Here is a 15,485-nt window from a genome sequence, read left to right on the forward strand (position 1 = left end):
GTAGTTGTCATATTATCTCCAATGTATAGTCCATGTAAAAAACTGATCAGGATGAACAATACCATTGCTCCACAAAAGCAGCGGCCATTGCAGAGGAAAGGGAACCACTACTTCAAGGCCTCAGAGCAAGTGACGTCACCGATTGAAACGCTATTTAGCGTGAACACCGCTAACTAAGCTAGCCGTTTCACATCCGTTACACTTACTCTGCCATAGCAGCAGAGCTGAAACGGCTGCCAAGTGGATTTCTTCTGTGTCCTTTGAAGAACGGAACTGTCTACTCCTCACTCCTCACTCTATATTGAGTTTTAATCTCATCCCTAAATATACACACACACACACACACACACACAAACACACACACACACAATGTCAAAATCCCTTTAGAGGAAGGAAAATAAACAAACAGCATGGTAATCAGCATGTCCTTATGAACTTGTTTCCTCAAAGTCTGCAGTTTGGTGAAAATCTTAAAGCCACCATGAGTTTAATGTCAAAAAAGTCAACAAGTCATTCTCTCTGCCTCAGTTTGAAATGTCACCGCCTGTCCGTCCATCCGTGTCTCCTGTTTGAGTATCAACAAGTCCTGACGAAAACACCATAGGTACTTTAAAACCCCAAACCTACTGTAAAACACCATACATACTGTAAAACAACATGCCTACTGCAAAACATAGCTACTTTAAAAAACCCTACCTACTGTAAAACACCATAGCTACTGTAAAACACCATACCTACTGTAAAACACCATACCTACTGTAAAACATCATAACTACTGTAAAACCCCATTCCTACTGTAAAACATCATAACTACTGTAAAACATCATACCTACTGTAAAACAGCATAACTACTGTAAAACCCCATACCTACTGTAAAACACCATATCTACTGTAAGACATCATAACTACTGTAAAACACCATACCTACTGTAAAACACCATACCTACTGTAAAACATCATAAATACTGTAAAAGGCCATACCTACTGTAAAACACCATACCTACTGTAAAACATCCAACTACTGTAAAACACCATACCTACTGTTAAACACCATACCTACTGCAAAACACCATAGGTACTTTAAAACCCCAGACCTACTGCAAAACACCATAGCTGCTGTAAAACACCATACCTACTGTAAAACACCATACATACTGTAAAACCCCATACCTACTGCAAAACACCATACCTACTGTAAAACACCATAGCTACTTTAAAACCCCATACCTACTCTAAAACACCATACCTACTCTAAAACACCATACCTACTGTAAAACACCATACCTACTGTAAAACATCATACCTACTCTAAAACACCATAGCTACTGTAAAACACCATACCTATTGTAAAATATCATAACTACTGTAAAACACCATAGCTACCTTAAAACTCCATACCTACTGTAAACCATCATACCTACTGTAAAACACCATACCTACTGTAAAACACCATACCTACTGTAAAACATAACTACTGTAAAACACCAACCTACTGTAAAACATCATACCTACTGTAAAACACCAACCTACTGTAAAACAACATAATTACTGTAAAATATGGTGCTGGCTCCAAAAGCAAAGATGAAGGATAAGAAGGATCTGGAAAGATTCCGTATAGAGGAATAGTCTACAATCCCTCGCAATGTGTTCTCCAACTCATAAAACCTTTCAGAGAAAGGCTCAGTTCCGTAGAATTGGAATTGTATTGAGAAGCTCAGTGACTTTAAACACGGCACCGTCAAAGGATTCCACCTTTCCAACCAGACAGTTGGTCAAATTTCTGCCCTGCTAACGCTTCCCCAGTCAACTGTAAGTGCTGTTTTTGTGAAGTGGAAACATCTAGGAGCTACAATGCGTCAGCTACGAAGTGGTTGGCCACACAAGATCACAGAGTGCGTAGCGCGTGAACATCACCTGTCCTCGGTTGCAACACTCACTACCGAGTTCCAAACTTCCTCTGGAAGCAACATCAGCACAAGAACTGTTCGTCGGGAGCTTCATGAAATGGGTTTCCATGGTTCGAGCAGCCGTACACGAGGATATGATCACCATGCGCTATGGCAAGCTTCCACTGAAGTGGTGTAAAGCTCACCGCCATTGGGACTCTGGAGCAGTGGAAACACGTTCTCTGGAGTGATGAATCACGCTTCACCATCAGGCACTAATCTGGGTTTCGCGGATGCAGGAGAACACTACCTGCCGAATGCATATAGTGCCAACTGTAAAGTTTGGTGGATGAGGAATAATGGTCTGGAGCTATTTTTCATGGTTCGGGCCCCTTAGCTCCATTGAAGTGATATCTTATTGTTTCAGGATACAATGCCTTTCTAGAGGATTCGGTGCTTCCAACTTTGTGGCAACAGTTTAGGGAAGGCCATTTCCTGTTTCAACATGACAATGCCCCTGTGTACAAAGTGAGGTCCATACAGAAATGGTTTGTCGAGATCGGAGTGTAAGAACTTGACTGTCCTGCACAGAGACCTGACCTCAACCCCATCAAACACCCTTGGGATGAATTGGAATGCTTGTGAGTCAAGCTTAACTGCCCAATATCAGTGCCCGACCTCACTAATGCTCTTGTTGCTGAATAAAAGCAAGTCCCCACAGTAATGTTCCAACATCTCCTGGAAAGCCTTCCCAGAAGAGTGGAGGCTGTTATAGCAGCAAAAGTGGGGACCAACTCCATGTTAAAATGCCCATGATTTTGCAATGAGATGTTTCGACATGCAGGTGTTCACATACTTTTGGTCATGTAGTGCATGTATGTTTGCAGTTATTGCAAAGGGTAATCCACAAGGAAGAGTTTTCTGAATGATAAAATGCTTCTTTTTTTATCCACTTTATCCCTATGGAAATATGTGTATGATACCTGGTGATGAATACAAACACATTTTCTTCCACTTCAATGCTTGTTACCCAAATAGCACCCTATCCCCTTCATAGTGCACTCCGTTCCACCTGAATATATAGGGTTATTTGCAAAAGTAGTGCACTATATAGGGAAAAGGGTGCCACTTGGGAACTCCGTCAGTTTCTCATAAAACACCCCAGAGGCCCCTTCTTTAAAGATTCATCTGAGTCCAATACCAGCTTTTCCCCCACACATGTAAGACGTGTCAGTATACAGGCTTTCATGTCTTCTGTTTTGGAGAAAAACACATTTTTATTTTGTTCTTTATCTATTTTTGGTTGAGTGTTTTTTTTTTTGCGTATTTAGATGACAGAGCCAAGCAGACGTTGACAAATAAAACATTTTTAGAGATGTCTATTATGCAGGATCATTGCCAATCCTATGTCTGTGACAGTAGTGACAGGCAGGCATAACACAGAGGGAACTTTCTGAGACAGCCCTGTATTAAAACCAATGGAACTTTCTGAGACAACCCTGTTTTAAAACCAATGGAACTTTCTGAGACAACCCTGTTTTAAAACCAATGGAACTTTCTGAGACAGATATGCTCTCTGTTTGTGTTTCTGTTCCTCTGTCTGTCCCCAAATCTCTCTCTCTCCTTATACTTTGTCTCTTTACTCTCTCTCTCCTTCTCATAGTTTCTGTCTCTCTCTCCCTCCTATCTGTTATTCTCGTTTCCTTTTTGACCCCTCCCTCCCTCCCTCCCTCCCTCCCTCCCTCCCTCCCTCCCCCCTCCCTCCCTCCCTCCCTCCCTCCCTCCCTCCCTCCCTCCCTCCCTCCCTCCCTCCCTCCCTCCCTCCCCCTCCCTTCTCCTGGATGTTGTCTCAATATCCTGTCACCCTCTCAGTCCGTCTGTCTTACATTTTTAATAACAACAAAATGTTTAATTCTTCCTTTGCCTGCAACCTTGATTCAGGGTTATCTTCCCAAGCTGATGAAAAAAATCAAAAACAACACATAATTCTGCTCAACACCAATACCTGTCTAACTCACGTCTCACATAATTCTACCTCAACACCAATACCTGTCTAACTCACGTCTCACATAATTCTGCTTCAACACCAATACCTGTCTAACTCACGTCTCACATAATTCTGCTTCAACACCAATACCTGTCTAACTCATGTCTCAACTACCTCAACACCAATACCTGTCTAACTCCTCAACACCAATACATGTCTAACTCCACGTCTCATAATTCTGCTCAACACCAATACCTGTCTAACTCACGTCTCACATAATTCTGCTCAACACCAATACCTGTCTAACTCACGTCTCACATAATTCTACCTCAACACCAATACCTGTCTAACTCACGTCTCACATAATTCTGCTTCAACACCAATACCTGTCTAACTCACGTCTCACATAATTCTGCTTCAACAATACCTGTCTAACCATAATTCTGCTTCAAAAACACATGTCTAACTCACGCCTCACATAATTCTGCTCAACAACCCCGTCTCACATAATTCTGCTTCAACACCAATACCTGTCTAACTCCGCCTCACATAATTCTAACTAACTCACGTCTCAATAATTCTGCTCAACACCAATACCTGTCTAACTCTAATTCTGCTTCAACACCAATACCTGTCTAACTCACGTCTCACATAATGCTCTACTCACCTGCTCATAATAATTCTCTGTCTCTCACCTAAAACACCAATACCTGTCTAACTCACGTCTCACATAATTCTGCTTCAAAAACCATTACCTGTCTAACTCACATCTCACATAATTCTGCTTCAAAAACCAATACCTGTCTAACTCAAAAACCAATACCTGTCTAACACATAATTCTGCTTCAAAAACCAAAACCTGTCTAACTCACGTCTCACATAATTCTGCTTCAAAAACCAATACCTGTCTAACTCACATCTCACATAATTCTGCTTCAAAAACCAAAACCAGTCTAACTCACGTCTCACATAATTCTACCTCAACACCAATACCTGTCTAACTCACGTCTCACATAATTCTGCTTCAAAAACCAATACCTGTCTAACTCACGTCTCACATAATTCTGCTTCAACACCAATACCTGTCTAACTCACGTCTCACATAATTCTACCTCAACACCAATACCTGTCTAACTCACGTCTCACATAATTCTGCTCAACACCAATACCTGTCTAACTCACGTCTCACATAATTCTGCTTCAAAAACCAAAACCAGTATAACTCACGTCTCACATAATTCTGCTTCAACAAAAATAACCCAGAGAAGTGATGGTGCCTCATTAGATTTGTCTCTTCTCTGAGGAGAGAGCGAGCAACACAGAACAAGGACATTCATTTCCATCCAACAATTGTGACTGCAAACGGGCTTCTAGGGTTCTTCGATTGTTGGCCTAAGATTGTTTTAATTGGACATTGCCAGCCATGACTGCCTTCTCTAGACCCTCTTGAGTGTGAGTGTGTACAGGTACGTGTGTGAGCATGCATGTGATAGTGTGCATGCTTGCCCGTGTGTGTGTGTGTGCACGTGCGTGTGCGAGCATGCGTGTGTTGTCCTGTAATCCTGACTGAGATGACCCAGTCATAAACCTTAGAGATCCCTATAGCTTCTTGTTCCTGCAATGGCCTTACAGTACTCATACTAGGTTTCAATTTTACACTTTTTTCTCAGACAATGTTGAAATCATTTTATATATTTGATTGTTCATTTGACATGGACAAATGGGATGGTGGTGTTGATCGTGAGCCATGACCAGTTTTCAAGCATTTCATGGCTATAGATGTGAGCGCTAAGGGGTGACAGTCATTTAGGCAGGTTACCTTGGTGTTCTTTGACACGGGGACAATGCTGGTCCGCTTGAAACAAGTTGTTATTTCAGACCGGGTCGGGGATAGTTTGACAATGTCAGTGAAGACACTTGCCAGCCGTTCAGTGCATGCTCTGAGTACACGTCCTGACATTTTGTCTGGCCCAGCGGCCTTGCTAATGTTAACCTGTTTACAAGTCTTACTCACATCGGCTACGGAGAGCAAGATCACACAGTCGTCCTGAACAGCTGATGCTCTCATGCATGGTTTAGTGTTGCTTGCCTCGAAGTGAGCATAAAAGGCGTTTAGCTCGTGTGGTAGGCTCCCGTCGTGATGTAGAGTGTTTTGCCTCTAGTTGCATAGGTTATATGCTGGTAAAAATGAGGTAAAACAGATTTCAATTTCCCTGCTTTAAAATTACAGGCCACGGAAAACGGGGCATCTCCGACTGTGCATTTTCTTGTTTGTTTACGGCTCTGTACAACTCGTTGAGTGCGATTCCTCTTTCCTCTTTCCTCCTGGCGATTAGGACCTGGTCTAGAGTAAACAGAGCTGCCGTGTCATTGAAGAAAACTTTTTGGGCTCGATGTTAGTGATACATGTTCTGTTCTGTTTAACATTATATGAAGTGATGGCAGAGACATTACGTACAAAAAAAAGAGTTATTAAAACCAGAATAAAAAAACACAAAATGGTAGGAGCCAATAAGATGGCTGATATCCACTGCGGCTCCATCTTAACGCCTTTTACGCCCAGATTTACGTCATCGTAGGCCTAAAGACAAGGTTTGGGTAAACTTCTACTCGCTCACACACGTTCAGCGATTTAGACTGTAGATTAGTGAATCTGTGAACAAATCAGAGGTCAGTCTGATTTTAAGAGGATTGATGTTTTGAAATTCATGTGTGTGTGTGTGTGTGTGTGTGTGTGTGTGTGTGTGTGTGTGTGTGTGTGTGTGTGTGTGTGTGTGTGTGTGTGTGTGTGTGTGTGTGTGTGTGTGTGTGTGTGTGTGTGTGTGTGTGTGTGTGTGTGTGTGCACGCGTGTGTTATCTGGATGTAGATGAGAATCTCAGCACTAAGTATCACTGTAACATTTTAACTTCAAGCTCTGTCGGAAGCTCAGGGTCAAATATGAACTAATTTGGAACCAATTTGGAACCAATTTGGAAAGAATGAGTGAAATGTCAGGTCTGGATCTGGAATGACAATGAGATATATTGGCCAGGCAGGGTTGGCGGGGTAAATCCCAGGTGAAAAGACCAGAGAGCAAACTCATCAGGGAAAATGTGGCATTCAGAAAACATTTAGAATACTTACCCTAACTCATCCTCACCACACGGGGAGGGGGGGGGGACTAGAGAAGACAAAGAAACTGGGAGACTAAGAGTGACAGAGAGACACTGACTAAGAGAGACTGAAAGAGACGAAGAGGGACTGGGAGAGACTAAGAGAGACTGAGAGAGACTAAGAGGGACTGGGAGAGACTAAGAGTGACAGAGAGACACTGACTAAGAGGGACTGGGAGAGACTAAGAGAGACTGAAAGAGACTAAGAGGGACTGGGAGAGACTAAGAGTGACAGAGAGACACTGACTAAGAGGGACTGGGAGAGACTAAGAGAGACTGAAAGAGACTAAGAGGGATTCGGAGAGGCTAAGAGAGACTGAAAGAGACTAAGAGGGACTGGGAGAGACTAAGAGAGACTGAAATAGACTAAGAGGGACTGGGAGAGACTAAGAGAGACTGAAAGAGACTAAGAGGGACTGGGAGAGACTAAGAGGGACTGGGAGAGACTAAGAGAGACTGAAAGAGACTAAGAGGGATTGGGAGAAACTGGAAAAGACAAAGCGACAAAGATAAACTTAAAGAGAAGAGACTAAGAAACTGAGAAAAAAAATTAGACCAGGAGAGACTAAGAGAGTTCATGAGAGATTAAGACTGAGAGAGACTCGGAGAGACTAGGAGAGAATAAGAGAGACAGGGAGAGACTGAGAGAGTAAGGGAAACTAAGAGTGACAGAGAGAGACAGAGACTGGGAGAGATTAGGAAAGACTAGAAGAGACTAAGAGAAAGTGAGAGACAGAGACTGAAACAGACTAGGAGGGACTCGGAGAGACAGAGAAACAGAGAAACAGAGAGACAGAGATACTAGGAGGAACTAGGAGAGACTTAGAGAAATGGAGAGCGACTGAGAGAGACTGAGAGAGACGAGGAGAGACTAGGAGAGACTAGGAGAGTCTGAGAAAGCCTCTAGTGCAGTGACATATCAATCAATCAGATCTATTTGTTAAGCCCTTTTTACAAAAGCCACAAAGTGCTATACAGAAACCCAGCCTAAAACCCCAAATAGCAATCAATGCAGATGTACAGTAGAAGCACAGCGGCTAGGAAAAACTCTCTAGAAAGGCAGTAACCCAGGAAGAAACCTAGTGAGGAACCAGGCTCTGAGGGGCGGGCAGTCCTCTTCTGGCTGTGCCAGGTGGAGATTATAACAGTACATTGCCAAGATGTTCAAACGTTCATAGATGACCAGCAGGCTCAAATAATAATAATCACAGTGGTTGTAGAGGGTGCAACAGGTCAGCACCTCAGGAGTACATGTCAGTTGGGTTTTCATAGCCGATCATTCAGAGTTCGAGACAGCATGTGCGGTAGAGAGAGAGAGAGAGTCGAAAACAGCAGGTCCAGAACAAGGTAGCGTGTCCAGTGAACAGGTCAGGGTTCCATAGTCACAGGCAGAACAGTTGAAACTGGAACAGCAGCACGACCAGGTGGACTGGGGACAGCAAGGAGTCATCAGGCCAGTTAGTCCTGAGGCATGGTCCTAGGGCTCAAGTCCTCTGAGAGAAAGAGAGAAAGAGAGATTGAGAGAAAGAGAATTAGAGGGAGCATACTTAAATTCATAGGATAAGACTGGAGAAATACTCCAGATATAACAGACTGACCCTAGCCCCCCAACACAAAAACTATTGCAACATAAATACTGGAGGCTGAGACAGGAGGGATCGGGAGACACTGTGGCCCCGTCCGACAATATCCCCGGACAGGGCCAACCTGGCAGGATATCACCCCACCCACTTTGTCAAATCACAGTCCCCACACCACTATAGGGTTATCTTCAAATCCTGGGGTACACTCTAATAATAATGATCACTAAATAATGGGACTAAACTGATCTGATAGGAATAATGATGACTCAATAATGGGACTAAACTCTGATCTGATAGGAATAATATTGACCCAGCAATGGGACTAAACCATGCTCTTATAAACTCTGATCTGATAGGAATAATGATGACTCAACAATGGGACGAAACTCTGATCTTATAGGAATAATATTGACTCAGCAATGGGACTAAACCATGGTCTGACAGATGTGGTAAAGAAGTCAATGGAACTCGACCAAAACAATAGAAGTGCTATGGAAACACGTGTTCGGACCATTCTAGTTTGTTGTTGATGTGGACACCAAGGAACTTGAAGCTCTCAACCTGCACCAATACAACCTTGTAGATGAGAATGGGTGCTCGGTGCTCCTTTTCCTGTAGTCTACAATCATCTCCTTTGTCTTCGTTATGATGAGGGATAGGTTGTTATTCTGGCACCACCCAGCCAGGTCTCTGACCTCCTCCCTATAAACTGTCTCGTCGTTGTCGGTGATCAGGCCTACCACTGTTGTGTCATCTGCAAACGTATTGATGGTGTTGGAGTCATGCCTGGCCATGCAGTCGTGGGTGAACAGGGAGTACAGGAGGGGACTGAGCACGCACCCCTGGGGATCTCTAGAGTTGAGGATCAGCGTGGCAGATGTGTTGCACCCTACCCTCACCACCTGGGGGTGGCCCATCAGGAAGTCTATGATCCAGTTGCAGAAGGAGGTGTTTAGTCCCAGGATCCTTAGATTAGTGATGGGCTTTGGGGGTACTATGGTTGTGTAATGCTGAGTTATAGTCTATGAATAGTATTCTCCCAGTTGGGACTATAATGATGTTACAAATAACTTGACATACATTTTCACAATGACAATTGTAGCTCTAAGCCCTTAGTTGTGACTATCTACTATCTTTGGAGGGAGTTGAAAGTCCCTGTGGGAGAACTTTGGTGGCTGACTTAAATTGGTGGCTGACTAATTGGTGGCTGACTAAATACATTTTTGCCCCACTGTATGTTTTGTAATAGTGTTGAATAAAAACTGTCTTGAGAGTCCTGAATTTAAAACAAAAAACACATAAAAACAGCAGCTCGTTGCTGAATTCTTTGACAGTCTCTCTTTGGTCATGGTTTTTAAAAGTGTCAAAATTGAATGGAGGCTAGTATCAAACTTTGCTGTAAACACAGTGATTTGGGCTCCCGAGTGGCGCAGCGGTCTAAGGCTCTGCATCTCAGTGCTAGAGGCGTCACTACAGACCCTGGTTTGATTCCAGGCGGTATCACACCCGGCCTTGATTGGGAGTCCCATGGGGCGATGCCCAATTGGCCCAGCGTCATCTGGGTTTGGCCGTAATTATAAATAATATTTTTTTCTTAATTGACTTACCTTGTTAAAACTTCTTATGGCTTAGATCCCGCTACCTGGATCGATATGGCAACAGCCAGTGAAAGTGCAGGGCGCCAAAAATCTCATAATTAAAATCCTTAAACATGCAAGTATTTTACACCATTTTAAAGATACACTTGTTTTTAATCACACCACAGTGTCCGATTTCAAAAAGGCTTTACGATGGAAGTTCCACAAACGATTATATTAGGTCCGTACCTAGTCACAGAACAACACAGCCATTTTTCCAGACAAAGAGAGGAGTCACAAAAAGCAGAAATAGAGAGAAAATGAATCACTAACCTTTGATGATCTTCATCAGATGACACTCATAGGACTGCATGTTACACAATACATGTATGTTTTGTTCAATAAAGTTCAAATTTATATCCAAAAAATCTCAGTTTACATTGGCGCATGACGTTCAGTAATGTTTTGCTTTCAAATCATCCGGTGATTGTGCAGAGAGCCACATCAATTTACAGAAATACTCATCATAAATGTTGATGAAAATACAAGTGTTATAAATGGAACTTTAGATAAACTTCTCCTTAATGCAACCGCTGTGTCAGATTTAAAAAAAAAGCTTTACCGAAAATGCACACCATGCAATAATCTGAGTAAGGCGCTCAGACACAAAAACAAGCCATACAGATATCCGCCATGTTGTGGAGTCAGTAAAAGTCAGACATAGCGTTATAAATGTTCACTTACCTTTGATGATCTTCATCAGAATGCACTCCCAGGAATCCCAGTTCCACAATAAATGTTTGTTTTGTTCGATAAAGTCCATCGTTTATGTCCAAATACCTCCTTTTGAGTTCACAAATCCAAATTCACGACGGGCAGGTCGTGAAAAAAGTCAAGTCAAAAAATTCCATTACAGTCCGTAGAAACATGTCAAACGATGTATAGAATCAATCTTTAGGATGTTTATAACATAAATCTTCCATAATGTTTCAACTGGAGAATTCGTGTGTCTTTAGAAATGCGATGGAACGCAGCTACCTCTCACAGGAGCACGCCTGGATGAGCTCATGGCACTCTGCCATACACCTGATTCAATCAGCTCTCATTCCCCACTACTTCACAGCCTCAAACAAGGTTCTAAACACTGTTGACATCTAGTGGAAGCCTTAGGAAGTGCAATCAGACCAAATTTACACTGTATCTTGGATAGGCAAAGAGTTGAAAAACTTCAAACCTCAGATTTCCCACTTCCTGGTTGGATTTTTTCTCAGGTTCTTGCTGCCATATGAGTTCTGTTATACTCACAGACTCACATCATTCAAACAGTTTTAGAAACTACAGAGTGTTTTCTATCCACATTTACTAATAATATGCACATATAAGCAACTGGGCCTGAGTAGCAGGCAGTTTACTCTGGGCACCTTATTCATCCAAGCTACTCAATACTACCACCCAGCCATAAGAAGTTAAATAAAGGTGAAATGTAAAAATAAAAAAATATATAATTGGCCAACATGGGGGCACTGGATTTAGCCACAGATCTCCCGGCCTGCCTTGTAGGCAGAATCTTTTCAGACATTAAATGGTTCACAATAGGAACAACTTGCCTACCCGGTGCGCAGGGCTTCTGAATCAAGTGCACCCACCGCCAGCTGCGCAGCACAAAAACAAAAAGGGGGCGTAAGCCTTTATCATTGTCTTTTCCTCAGAAATGTTTGTTGATTGACTCAGAACACCATAAAGATTGACCAGTCGATTGCAATCGACAGGTTGGTGACCACTGATTTACAAGGTGACATTGGCACTCAAGGTTTTGTTTCACAGGAAAAAGGTGTGAAGGTCAATTTCCAAAACTCGTCTGGAAGGAAACAGATGTGGGAATCGGTGCATAGATACAGTATATATATATATAATATATATATAATATTATGTGTATGTATTGTGGTAGCAGAATCAGAATTCTTTAGGTAACATTGATAAATAAGATGTTCTATGTTCTAGATGTTCTATTCTACTAACTCTGCCTGGACCTAGGATCAAGAGAGACGCTCAAGTGTTTTAGAACTATATCTCTTGACACAATGATGAAAATAATCATGGCCTCTAAACCTTCAAGCTGCATACTGGACCCTATTCCAACTGAACTACTGAAAGAGCTGCTTCCTGTGCTTGGCCCTCCTATGTTGAACATAATAAACGGCTCTCTATCCACCGGATGTGTACCAAACTCACTAAAAGTGTCAGTAATAAAGCCTCTCTTAAAAAAAACAAACCTTGACCCAGAAAATATAAAAAACTATCGGCCTATATCGAATCTTCCATTCCTCTCAAAATCTTAGAAAAGGCTGTTGCGCAGCAACTCACTGCCTTCCTGAAGAGAAACAATGTATACGAAATGCTTCAGTCTGGTTTTAGACCCCATCATAGCACTGAGACGGCACTTGTGAAGGTGGTAAATGACATTTTAATGGCATCGGACCGAGGCTCTGCATCTGTCCTCTTGCTCCTAGACCTTAGTGCTGTTTTTGATACCATCGATCACCACATTCTTTTGGAGAGATTGGAAACCCAAATTGGTCTACACGGACAAGTTCTGGCCTGGTTTAGATCTTTTCTGTCGGAAAGATATCAGTTTGTCTCTGTGAATGGTTTGTCCTCTGACAAATCAACTGTAAATTTCGGTGTTCTTCAAGGTTCCGTTTTAGGACCACTATTGTTTTCACTACATATTTTACCTCTTGGGGATGTTATTCGAAAACATAATGTTAACTTTCACTGCTATGCGGATGACACACAGCTGTACATTTCAATGAAACATGGTGAAGCCCCAAAATTGCCCTTGCTAGAAGCATGTGTTTCAGACATAAGGAAGTGGATGGCTGCAAACGTTCTACTTTTAAACTCGGACAAAACAGAGATGCTTGTTCTAGGTCCCAAGAAACAAAGAGATCGTCTGTTGAATCTGACAATTAATCTTAATGGTTGTACAGTCGTCTCAAATAAAACTGTGAAGGACCTCGGTGTTACTCTGGACCCTGATCTCTCTTTTGAAGAACATATCAAGACCATTTCAAGGACAGCTTTTTACCATCTACGTAATATTGCAAAAATCAGAAACTTTCTGTCCAAAAATGATGCAGAAAAATTCATGCATGCTTTTGTCACTTCTAGGTTAGACTACTGCAATGCTCTACTTTCCGGCTACCCGGATAAAGCACTAAATAATCTTCAGTTAGTGCTAAATATGGCTGCTTGAATCCTGACTAGAACCAAAAAATTTGATCATATTACTCCAGTGCTAGCCTCCCTACACTGGCTTCCTGTCAAAGCAAGGGCTGATTTCAAGGTTATACTGCTAACCTACAAAGCATTACATGGGCTTGCTCCTACCTATCTCTCTGATTTGGTCCTGCCGTACATACCTACACGTATGCTACGGTCACAAGACGCAGGCCTCCTAATTGTCCCTAGAATTTCTAAGCAAACAGCTGGAGGCAGGGCTTTCTCCTATAGAGCTCCATTTTTATGGAACGGTCTGCCTACCCATGTCAGAGACGCAAACTCGCTCTCAACCTTTAAGTCTTTACTGAAGACTCATCTTTTCAGTGGGTCATATGATTGAGTGTAGTCTGGCCCAGGAGTGGGTAGGTGAATGGAAAAGCTCTGGAGCAACGAACCACCCTTGCTGTCTCTGCCTGGCCGGTTCCCCTCTTTCCACTGGGATTCTCTGCCTCTAACCCTATTACAGGGGCTGAGTCACTGGCTTACTGGGGCTCTCTCATGCCATCCCTGGAAGGGGTGCGTCACCTGAGTGGGTTGATTCACTGATGTGGTCATCCTGTCTGGGTTGGCGCCCCCCCTTGGGTTGTGCCATGGCGGAGATCTTTGCGGGCTATACTCAGCTTTGTCTCAGGATGGTAAGTTGGTGGTTGAATATATCCCTCTAGTGGTATGGGGGCTGTGCTTTGGCAAAGTGGGTGGGGTTATATCCTTCCTGTTTGGCCCTGTCCGGGGGTGTCCTAGGATGGTGCCACAGTGTCTCCTAAACCCTCCTGTCTCAGCCTCCAGTATTTATGCTGCAGTAGTTTATGTGTCGGGGGGCTGGGGTCAGTTTGTTATATCTGGAGTACTTCTCCTGTCCAATTCGGTGTCCTGTGTGAATCTAAGTGTGCGTTCTCTAATTCTCTCCTTCTCTCTCTCGGAGGACCTGAGCCCTAGGACCATGCCCCAGGACTACCTGACATGATGACTCCTTGATGTCCCCAGTCCACCTGGCCGTGCTGCTGCTCCAGTTTCAACTGTTCTGCCTTATTATTATTCGACCATGCTGGTTATTTATGAACATTTGAACAGCTTGGCCATGTTCTGTTATAATCTCTACCCGGCACAGCCAGAAAAGGACTGGCCACCCCACATAGCCTGGTTCCTCTCTAGGTTTCTTCCTAGGTTTTGGCCTTTCTAGGGAATTTTTCCTAACCACCGTGCTTCTACACCTGCATTGCTTGCTGTTTGAGGTTTTAGGCTGGGTTTCTGTACAGCACTTTGAGATATCAGCTGATGTACGAAGGGTTATATAAATAAAAAAAATTGATGTATTAATTTTTATAGTATGCTTATGTGGGATAAGTTACTTGGCCCCAGAGAGGGGAGAGGTCAGGTTAGTCTTATCTGTGAATGTGTCTGGAACTATTCCTAAACCATGTGAAGGGATGGTGTGATTAACGGGGAACCAATTAGGTGGCTCCACAATGTCTGTGTGCCAGTCACTCTTCTCTCTGTAAGCTTGTCCAGGAGGGTTTTTCTATTTTATGGGAGTATCTTGAAATTGACAATTGATATATGCCAGGTAATGTTTTGGTCCTAAATGGTACCACGAACGAGATAAGAACTTTGTCTAAGATGGCAAACTGAAGGATAATTAATAGCTAATGCTTTCTGGCTATAGGATACTCCTTTTTTCTGGTAAAAGGTTATTTGTATAATGTTCCTAAGGTCTGTTATTTGTCATGTGAGTTTAGATGGCTGTTTCTTTGCTATAAAGGTTCTCAGTTGCCATTATGGACGCACTCTCGGAGTATTCATTTATAGACACTGAATTGATCTGAGAGTCAAACAGGGCTATGGTGAAGCTCATATAATTAAAGATGGACTTTGTGATAACTCTGACTTGTGTGTGGTAACTCTGACTTGTGTGTGGTAACTCTGACTTGTGTGTGGTAACTCTGACTTGTGTGTGGTAACTCTGACTTGTGTGTGGTAACTCTGACTTGTGTGTGGTAACTCTGACTTGTGTGTGATA

At 42.8% G+C, this 15,485-nt stretch overlaps 1 long non-coding RNA gene across 1 annotated transcript in view; it reads left to right on the plus strand.

Moving 5' to 3' along the window:
- Positions 1–15,205, plus strand: part of LOC135551339 (uncharacterized) — a 177,781-nt gene extending 162,576 nt beyond the window's left edge. Inside the window, exon 3 of the long non-coding RNA XR_010457286.1 lies at positions 14,391–15,205. This is a non-coding gene — a long non-coding RNA (uncharacterized LOC135551339). The remainder of the gene's footprint in view (positions 1–14,390) is intronic.
- The last annotated feature ends 280 nt before the right edge of the window (positions 15,206–15,485 follow it).

The sequence above is a fragment of the Oncorhynchus masou genome, chromosome 13 (genome assembly GCF_036934945.1).
Source record: "Oncorhynchus masou masou isolate Uvic2021 chromosome 13, UVic_Omas_1.1, whole genome shotgun sequence".
NCBI classification, from domain to species: domain Eukaryota; kingdom Metazoa; phylum Chordata; class Actinopteri; order Salmoniformes; family Salmonidae; genus Oncorhynchus; species Oncorhynchus masou.